Source organism: Nelumbo lutea, chromosome 2 (genome assembly GCF_056320005.1).
Source record: "Nelumbo lutea isolate HS-2025 chromosome 2, American lotus-T2T, whole genome shotgun sequence".
Classification (NCBI taxonomy): Eukaryota; Viridiplantae; Streptophyta; class Magnoliopsida; order Proteales; family Nelumbonaceae; genus Nelumbo; species Nelumbo lutea.
Genome location: NC_142685.1, coordinates 34,488,543 through 34,499,272, shown reverse-complemented (window position 1 = coordinate 34,499,272; position 10,730 = coordinate 34,488,543). Strand labels below are relative to the sequence as shown.

General features: G+C 38.9%; 1 long non-coding RNA gene across 3 annotated transcripts; it reads right to left on the bottom strand.

The window, feature by feature from the left end:
- Nucleotides 1-2,171: 2,171 nt before the first annotated feature.
- LOC148869776 (uncharacterized) lies at nt 2,172-4,203 on the bottom strand. Of its 3 annotated transcripts, XR_016106662.1 has the most exons (4): nt 3,995-4,191; nt 3,590-3,838; nt 3,298-3,474; nt 2,172-3,149 (listed from the first exon to the last, which is right to left on the bottom strand). It is a non-coding gene; the product is annotated as an uncharacterized LOC148869776 (long non-coding RNA). The 3 variants fall into 3 exon arrangements; XR_016106663.1 differs by lacking the exon at nt 3,995-4,191 and having other exon boundaries at nt 3,298-3,433; nt 3,507-3,831; XR_016106664.1 differs by lacking the exons at nt 3,298-3,474; nt 3,590-3,838 and having other exon boundaries at nt 3,995-4,203.
- Between the last annotated feature and the right edge of the window lie 6,527 nt (nt 4,204-10,730).

Genomic DNA, 10,730 nt, shown 5'->3' with positions numbered 1-10,730 from the left:
TCTGAATGGATAGTGAAAGAGACCAAGTGGGTAATGAACCATCTTACCATCAATGCCGCCCACATGATGCACATGCGGATGCAGCAGTGGGATACAGATCCTCGTTTCTTTTCTGGTGGATTTCACACCAAACCATCTCCATCTGTATATACGATGATGAACATACCTGTGTGATTATTTAAACCTTTTTTGCTCATCCATCCAACGGCCCAAATTGAAGCGCCATACGCAAATGATATTCCAGGACCGTATCTAATCCATATCCAATTATGAAATTTTTAGAATTGTATTTACATCTGATTATTTGTCGGTGAGCGTTGGTGCAAAGAGTTAGATTGTTGCATTTGCAATTTAATAATTGGGTTGATCTCGGAAACAACCTCTTGCATGTACAAGAGTAAGTTGTTTAATCTGTCCTTTCCGGCATTAATTTCAAAATCAGATCGGACTGGATGGTTGGATCGAAAAAACCAGGATTCCGTTAGGTGATCGGTTAGAACTGTTATTTTCCTCAAAACAGTTGATTTGGTCAGTATACTATTGATTCAGGCGTTCGAATTGTTCAATGGTGGGCCGTTTTTTATTTTTATTTTTTTGTCATAACAGTCTATTCGTTCGATTCAAAAGTCAGACCATTTAACCCAGAAACCAGACACCTGACCGATTTATTGTCTAGATCGGTTTTGAAAACCTTGCTTCCCAACTGCACATTGGCGAGAACGCCATGCACTGTGGGTTGCCTCTTCTTTCAATCACATTTTCGATTTAATTTGAAAATAAATCAATTTCAAAAGAAATTGAAAAGGTTTGGGCTAGATATTCAAATAAGAAGATAATTTGAAAACAAAGTGTCTTGGTCGAAATTAGCTATATGCACATTTTTGACATTTTCATGCTTAGTTTTAGAAGATTTTAGCAAAGGGGATCTACATACAACTATGTCATCAAGTTTAGGAGAGGTGATTGAAATTATTAAACTTTATGAGAGTTTTCAACAATAACTAAAAACTTCAGGGGGGGTTTAGTAATTTATCCATAATTATATTACATATATATATAAAATAATACTTTTTTATAGATTTGGGTATTAATTGTATTGTATGGGATTAAATCTGCATCCAATCTGATTATTAATCATTAGACATGTTCTTGGGCCGGGCCGGGCTTTCACTTGTCGCTAATGAAAATATACTAGGCCCAAGCCCGAGCCCGGCCCGACCAACGGGCCTATAACTTGGGCCCGAGCCCGGCCCTGGTAAAAAGCTCGAAACCCGAGCCCAACCTAATTGAAAAAAAAAACAATTTTCCCTATTGAAATTAGAATTAAAAATTCATATAGTATTTTTTTTTCTTTTTTAAATGAATAATGAGCCTACAAGATGGTATTTTTCCCTTTCTTTTATATTTTAAAACACAATTTTACATTCTTAAATCAAAAAATTTATTCATATGGACATAATCGCATAACTAATTTTAAGTTTAATATTAGGTCGAACCGAGCCGAGCTCGGGCCGGACTATTTTGACAAAACCCGAGCCCAGCTCGAATTTATTGCGGGCCAGGCTTTTTGGCCCGACTTTAAGCTCGTGGGCCTATAAGCATGTTCAAGCCCGTCCTTGGGTCGGGCCACCTGGCCCATGAACAGGTCTATTAATCATATGCAAATTCTAACATCTAAATCCAAGATAATCAGATCCAGAGTCAAATCGGTTATCGAACTCTCATAGTCCATTGAGAGTCTTACTTTATGAAATTTGATTTCTTTTTATTTTTTGAAATAAAGAAAAGTATTATATATAAGATAATACAAATATTAAATATTAAATTCATTATATAGATAAATTCATATACAATATAATATATAAATTTATATATCTTATATTTTATATAATTATATAAATTTTATATATTAAAATCAATTATTATAAGAATCTCATTCATCCATAGAACCATCCCATCCTATTTCTTTCCTTAGGTTATAGTTGAATGGGTTGCTTTGAAAATTTGAACAAAGATAAAGGGCAAAAAAAAAATATTTTTATTGGTTCTATTTAATTAGAGAGGAGGTATAAGTATTTATTATAGGACTTGGTGAGGTTGAAGTCCTTTTTTTTTTTTAAGGCAATGGCTAAATTCATTAATAATGTTCGAAAATTCAAATACAATCCATGAGAGCATAACCAGTAAACAAAAAATAAGATAAACCCAAACGGATTGCAACAAATATTGAGCACCAGAAGAAATTCTTGTAAGCACTCTGCAAACTATGCAAGAAGAAACGCTAATAAAGGAGGACCGACCTCCTTTATTAGCGTTACCAATGATCAAGAGGAGGTCACAAAGCCACGAACCATGAACTGTAACTTCCAACCACGCCAAAAACTGCAAAATACAGCATCATCCATAACTGTCACCGAATACACCGAAGAACCGCCGACTACGAGATGTCTTCCAAAAATGCCGAAGAACTGTAACGTCCATCGACAATGCTGGGGAACGGGCAGTCCACTCACAACGCCGGAAAACTGCAACTATCAACTGAAAAGTCGGTGCCAGAACAGGGAAGAGAAACAAACAACGAACGGAAATAAAAACAACCTCGAGTGATCTCGAGAGTAAAACCTCTGAAATCAGAGAGAGGGAGAGAAGGAGGGGAGCAATCTTTTAAAGCAGGTTTAAGTCATTTGCACATAATTTTAAGGGATTGTATCATATAAGGGTAACTTTTGGGCCCTAATATCAATAAAAGTATCGAAAAAGGACAAATCTACTATTCATCTTCTTCTTGCAGAAGCGCCGCCTCCGACAACGCCTCCGCCTCTACCCAACACTGCTCCTAACTTCTCTGATACCATTTGTCCGTCGCTCCTCCGAATCGATATGCACTCTTCCATCAGTGGGTGCAAAAGGCATGAGCAACTTCTCTCAGTTTGCGCGGAGGCATGCTCAGAGATGTTTTCACAACTCTCGGGCATGAGCAACTTATCGACAACAGAGAAGTTGTGAATGTCTCAGGCTCTCTCTCCTCCACCTTTTCCATCAGTGGGTGCAAAGGCACGCTCTTATCGTCCTCCTCTTCCTCCCTCTCCTCCTCATCTTCCCTCTCCTCTCTCAGTCTCATGGTCATGGTGAAGCAAGCGTTTTAGTTCCTGCGTCAGTTAGAAGAAATAATTAGGGTTGCGAGAAAAAATCTCTGTTTTGATTCATTCTCTATATCAGTACCTATGTAGAATAGAGATGAAACAAAGTGCACAGGAAGAACTTAACAATTGCGCGGAGATGTGTTTGGTTTTCTACCGGAAAAACGGCCGAAAAGAAAACCGAAAGGGGGAAGGTGAGGATTCTAGGTGTTACAATGAAAAGAAACTCGTTTCTTTGCCAGATATCCCTGCTTCTCTGTCTCCCTACTTCTTTTCCCCCCTCTGTAGCTTGTCTGAGACCACAGAAGCTCAAATGAACGGTAAACGAGAAAAACTGGAAAAAAATAAAAAACGTAAAGTGAATACCGGAAAAGTCACAATCGAGTTCTTCACGAACTAAAGCACCAAGAGATAAAGATGGACGAAAATGGCACAGATAAAAATCTCACGAGAAAAAAGAAGTGGGGAAAAGGAAAAGCTTAGAAAAAGCTCCAAACACTCATGAGAAATCCATCAGGAATGGACCGGATCTCGTCGAATAAAGAACACCCATTGATCCACAAATGTCCAAGAACAGTAGCCACATCTCTGAAACCTTTGAATCTCCTCGTCTTATAGCTTAAGCATACCAAGTTTTTCGCAGAAGAACAGAGAACAGGAGGTCCATCTTTTATATTTCTTTTCTTACTTCAGATCTTCTACACGAGTCCATCGAGAAAATATTTCAAAAACAAACATCATTTCACTCATTGCCCAAAAACCACCAACTTGAATTCAAGCTTTCTCTGAACCATAATCAGCAAACAGGAAAAGAGAAAGAATGCCAAAAAACAGAAAAGAAGAGATGGAACAACCTTTAAACCAAGGGCCCATTAACAAAAAACGAGATGATTAGCGTCCAGAGACAGAGACAGGTCTTTCAAGCTCAAGAAGGCAAAGCCGAAGCTTTCGCACAAACAAAATGGCGTTTCAATGCGTTACACGACGGCCTCTCTGTCTTTCTCCTCCTGACTCCTGAGTCCTGAGCTCCCCTTTCACAGATATACAATTCTCTACACCCCCACCCCTCTAGGCTCTAGCTCTAAGGCCTTTCCGTGCGTCATTCGATGATCGACGGCATAAATGAACCGCTTCACATGAGCCATTGGATCTCCACCGAAACCTCCGACAATCATAACGCGCGTGTCGGCCACGTCGAAATGGTCAGGAGCGATGTTGGGTAGAGGCAGAGACCGTAGTTAACCTGTTTATTAAAAATATTACATTTATTGATATTAGGGCTTAAAAATTGCATTTATGTAATATAATCCATAATTTATTAAAATTGGAACATGATTAATTTATATTTTATTAAAATTAGGGGTTATATATCAGATAACCCCTAATTTTAAAAATATTACACATGTTATATATGTGTAAGATCAGATCGGATCAAGTAATATTTGAACTCAATCGATTAATCACAGATCACATTTTTCAGCCTGTTCTAAATTTTTAATCCTTAAACTAATCATGTTCCAATTTAAATCCATATTTGATTCATCTGCAGCACTAGTTTCAAGTGACCAGAAAGCAAATTTGGACCGCATAACGAAAAACTCATGGATGACCTAATCGAGTCTAACAAGGCAGATGTCCGACCACTTAAATGAAGAAGACATTAGCCTTTCACCAAGAATAAGTCATGTAGTCACGTGGATCATGTTATAGCTTAAAATTCTAGCCCAATCCGGATACGGTGTGAACACTAGTGTGTGCATACACGGATTTAGATATATGTCTGTGTGAGCCTAGACTTAGAATGCGTTTGATTAGAGGGAATAGGACCCTTCCGATCCTACGATTTGGTTGAGTGGATGGGAATCCCATTCTCATTCTTACTTGAATGGGATTCCCTATATTGGGGAATGGCCATTACAGACCCCACCCGAAGGAATGTGATTTCCATTCGGTTTATTTATTTAATTATTTATTTTTGGGTAAATTTTTTAAACTATCCTTATGTTTTGGTTAATTGACAAGTATATTCTTATTATTTGACTATTGTCTAATACACTCTTACCGTTTCAAAAAAGTATTATTATCGTTAAATATTAAGGGAATGGCTGAAATGTCAATTTTATCTTTCATTAAATCTCTTCCAAATCGATTCTTTCTTATCTCTACCACTTTCTCTAGGAAACCATCATGCCACCGCTGACGGAGATTATCTTGTCTACGGAAATAGATGTGGAGGTAGTGGAGCCTCGGCCGATTGTTACCATTGCAGAATCTCCCTCTCTAGTTACTGTGCAACTGGGGTATGCCGCAAGTGGCTACCCGTATGGATCTTTACATAGGCCGGGTAGCCAGACGGGTTTGAACACAAATTTAAGCCTATGGGCTTGACCTCGGGCCTAAAAATATGACTCAAATTTATTTCAGGCCAGGCTTGGGATTTGTCAAAATAGCCTGGCTCGAGTTTGGCCTGGCCCAATTCTTAGGTTAAACCAAAAACCCTAAATATACTAAGTTCCTAACTCCTCTCTTCTCTCTCATCTCTTTATCTTAGACTTAGCTGAACCTCAATTATCTCTTCTCAGTTTTCACAGTCACAACTTCACACTCTCAGGCAAACAGAACCGGCCAACACTCATCAACGCAACTAATAAACTCCAGCGGACCAGTAGTGAGTCATCTCTCTCTCTCTCTCTCTTCTTCTTCTTCTTCTTGACCAAGACAGAATCTAGAAATCCAAATAAAAAGCATAAGCCCTTTCTGTCTCTCTCCATCACTTATCTTCTCTCCACCTGCCTACTTAGCGGCCTCAGCCCTGAGTCCCGCCGCACTGCCGTAGTTGCTTTGTTTCTATTGCATCTATGGAAGCCTTCATCAGCTGCTCCAGGGACAGGAAAAAAAAAGAGGAGATAGGTTTAGTTGTCCGATAGGTATTACATAAGCAAGAGGGTCAGATAATGTAGAATGTAAAGAAAAAGAACATGAGAGAGAGAGAGGGAGAGAGGGCTTTTGGGTGTAAACCTAATCTCCCCAGCACAGAACAACACCCACTCTCCACCACTTGCATTCTAGGATTCAGGGTGGTTCCCTCATATTGCTTTTGGGATAGTGTTTTCTGTCCAAACACCGATGCGGCCCCGGGGATGGTGCCGGTTCTAATAAAAGGAGAAGATGCTGAAGCGAGACAGTGTGGGTATGACCAGAACGATGTCGATGAGACTATTCCGGGAAGCATTGAAGACTAGAGGGAGGACTGGTTGAGTAGAGGGATGACGTCGTCTAACTGATTGCCATCAAGCAAGAGATAGTAGAGCCAGACCCATGTGAGGTGAAGAAGAAGAAGAAGAAGGAGGAGGAGGGAAAGGGAGGGAGAGGGACTAAGGGTAAAATTGGATTTTTTTAGAAATTACATGTCACGTGTGTATAAATTTTGATGAAATATTAACAAAATTTCAAACAGTAAAGGTATACTCAGTCAGTCAGTCAGCCAAAAAATAAGGGTAGTTTAAAAAATTAACACTTTATTTTTAATAGAAAACACCCTAATCGGTTCCAACCCTTATTCCATTAAAGTTTGTAGGCTGTATAAGCAACTCCTTCAACCTCCATGTCGAGCCCATTTCCGGTGAAGTAAGACAACCGTCAACCAACCCCATCTCCGGTGAGTTATATAAGACCGTCGTCGACCATCCTTCGTCGTCTTCTTCTTCTTCCAAATCAGCCACCACCGCTGCCGCTGCCAATCCCATCTCTTCAATTTCTGGATTTCTGTAAATATCAAAAACCAGAAAGTAGAATCATGATGTACGAATACTATGTGAAAACGGAGTTAAGGAAGTCAACATAATAGAGAAATTCATCAAGGAAGAAAAGTTTCAGGTCATCGATCTCAACGAAATGTCTGGAGTCTATCCCCAATCCATCTCTGAATCTCACCACTATCAGCAACCTAGATATTTCTTCTATCTACAAATTTTTATTAACCTCTTGGTTTCTATTTTGCTTAGCTCTTGGAATTCTTTTTATTTCCACATATCAAATCTAAATGCAGTAAAACGAGTATCAGGATGTATGGCTTCTGGTTCTACTTCTAAAATTATTCTTTCCTGTTGGCTTCATACACTCTATACGTCATCTAATAATATTATTTTATTTCTTTGTTGTATTTTAATGTAAATCCAAGCATGTCTAGAAACAGAAAATCTTCTAAGCATGTCTCTTCTTCAGTTATCTTGTTTTATTCCTAAATTTAATTTATCTATTTTTTCTGCAATTTTAACAGAGCATTCCAGTCATTAAACAATGAGACTGCTGAAAATTGTCGTGTAAAATGTACTCTCAAACCAGCTTAAATCTCTCCCATACTTGATTGGGTATTTATCCAAATTCCAAGATATTGAATATCTCTAACATCCTTAAAACTATGGAGAAGTACGGATACATACGATGCATAATTCTGAATTCCAACCCCCCCTACTACTACCCTCTTCCCCCTATGAACTACATCCTGCCCGTGAATTTGACATCAATTCACTGTGAGGATGCATTATCCCCGTACTTTGGGGTTATAAAATTCTAATATAGGCTGATTGGTCATTCTCCCTTAAAACTATCGATAATTGTAGGTGGGTCCAATCTTCTTCTTCTTCTTCTTTTAAATTGCCCTATTTCTTCACCGTTACCATTGAAGTTCTTCTAGTTTCTAGTTGAACCAAACAACAATGGTGTCTGATTCTTATTCTTGGTTGAACCAAACAGGCACTAGGAATAGGTGATTCCAATTTAATAAAACAACATCCCTAAAGTGGCTCATCCACTCCTAAAAAGTTGTCAAGTGTTACTTTCAATCACAAACAAATTTTAATTTTAATTAAGAGCCCTATGGTTCAAAAACTGGTTGTGCATTAAAGTTATGTAAACTACAAGAATTTCGTGTAATTAGAAAATCTATTATAACAACAATGCTCAAAAATTAAATATTGATTATTAATAAGAATATAAGAAAATAATCATCACCATTACTAACTAAAAATACTATTAATCTTTAATTAAATAATTAAGTAAATAATACATTTTGATTAATCTTTAAATTTTTACAGTAAAAATTTTAATTATAATAATTATTATGATAATAAAATCATTAATTAAATACTTAATGATAACAACAATAATTAATTAACTAAATATTACAATACAAATAATCTTTAAAAAATAAAGAAATAATAATAAAAAGCTAGACATTTTTTGCTTAAACAAAATAAAAATTATCAAAAATACTAGCCCCATACTTAGTACAAGGTCATTCTCCAGTTATATATATTAAAGGAAGGTTTTCACACAACAACCCCCACCCTTCAAACATGTGGCATTGTGAAATTTCAATTGATATAATCTTATGAGAGGTTAAACTCTCAATCTTAAAAAAAAAAAAAAAAAAGTCCATTCACTCACAAAAAAGGTAATAACTCCACTCTCTTAAAATTCAAACACGTAGCATCCTAATCCCTAAAAAGTGGTCACTTCAAATGTAATGGTAGTAATTGAATTTTGTTCAAGCATAACCATTTCAAAAGCAATGGTTAAACAAATAATTTAACTTAAAATATTCAAAATATTAAATGGATAAAAATAGAAATAAATGAAATTCATAAAAATGACCAAACAATTAATACAAATGGTGTGAGTTTCATTATTTTAGATGAAATAGTTTATTAATTGCAAACTATATTTAACTTTTTTTGAAGTGTAACCTAATTCAGCTTTTAAAAATCTATCTAATAAATAGTAAATACCAATTAAAGTGGGTTTCTGGCTTTTTGCCTACAAATAAGACCTCATTTAATCTCTTAAATCATATTAAAAACAACATAAATTAATAGTGATTTTCAAACAAAGCAGGTTAGAATAGGTTGTCAAATACAAAGATGTAAGACCCATGTTAATTTTTCTAATTTAATTTTTTATGGTCAAACAGTAAATTTCAAATTAAATGATACTATAGTTGCCCCTTAATATGGGGTCAGATAAAACATGACAAGTCTCTTAAATCAAATGAAAAGCCTAACCTAAATGTCTAATATAAATAATTCAGATTAATGGTCCCATACTTGGTATACTAAGGGGTCATTTCAATATATATCTATATCTATATCTATCTATCTATATACCCACTGTTTGATGCACAAGACTAAGGGTAAGTGTACCTGATGTAACTGTTTTTAGTCACGTACCATTTTTTTGTGATGTATCGATTTTTTTTGGCTAAGTGCCTCATCATTTGACCTGCTCCCATGAGAGGATGGTGGAGCTCCCTGGTGGTGAGCTACTTGGTGATGAACTCCCTGGTGGTGAGCTACCTAGTGACGAGCTCCCTGGTGGTGAGTTACCTGGTGACAACTACTTGGTGACAAGCTCCCTTGTGGTGAGCTGCCTGGTGACGAGCTACTTGGTGACGAGCTCCTGTTGGTGAGCTACCTAGTGACGAGCTCCCTGGTGGTGAGCTACCTAGTGACGAGCTCCCTGGTGGTGAGCTGCTTGGTGACGAACTCCCTGATGGCTAACTGCCTAGGGGAGAGCTATGGCAAGTTGCCCGAGCTATGGCGAGCTGCCCGAGCTATGGCGATCTGGGGAAGCTATGCCGATCTGCCAAAGCTATGCCGAGCTAGGGAGAGCTATGCCTAGGGAGAGCTATGTTGAGCTCCCTGATTGCGAACTGCCTGGGGGAGAGTTATGTTGAGCTCCCTGGTGGTGAACTACCTTGGTGGACTCGTCATTTGACCTGCTCCTACGCGGCCTGTAACTTAGAGGATGGTGGAGCTCCCTGGTGTAACGCAACCCAACTGCCCTTTGCATGAGGTGATCTCCTCTCCTTTGTAGGCGGCAGGAGCTAAGGGACCTACGAGAATTGAATCAGGGGGCCCGGGGGTATTTATTCGACGGAGACTCTCTGATGCCTAAGTTAGCACTCTGATTGTCGAGAGCTTGAAGATGATATTAGAGGAATGAGAGAGCTAGAGAGCAGGGATTACCTCCATTTTTTCCTTCTCTCCCTTTGCCTTTGGGGGTCGGAGTCCTTATATAGCGGTGTCCTATCAAATCAGGCGTGGTCGCCTCTGTCAAGTCAGGTACAACCGCCACTGTCTCTCTACCGCAGTCGTTGCTGTCAGAGCTGAGGTGGCGGGTGCAGGCGACTGTTGCAGAGTAGGGCTCTGCCAGGCAAGGCGCCGCCTAGCGAGAGACATGGGCACAAGTCTCCAGATCTATCTGGTATGGTTGTCAGGCAGGAGATCTTCATGCGATACGCCAAACTGCTCTTCTATACCGAGCTACCCTACAAGTGGCGAGCTGCCCGGGGGAGCTATGCCAAGCTCCTTGGGGCGAGCTCTGTCGAGCTGCCTAGCTCCTTGGTGAGCTACCGAGCTCATGGGGTATGCATGCCGAGTTTATCGGTGGGCGTTTTATGGGTTGCCAGGTCGGCCAAGTTGGGTCGTGTGCCAGGCTGATCCAGGTCGGCTAGGTCGAATCATGTACCGGGCTGATCCAGGTCGACCAGGCCATGCAGGCCATGCCAGGCCGGTGCCTGGGTGGGGCACC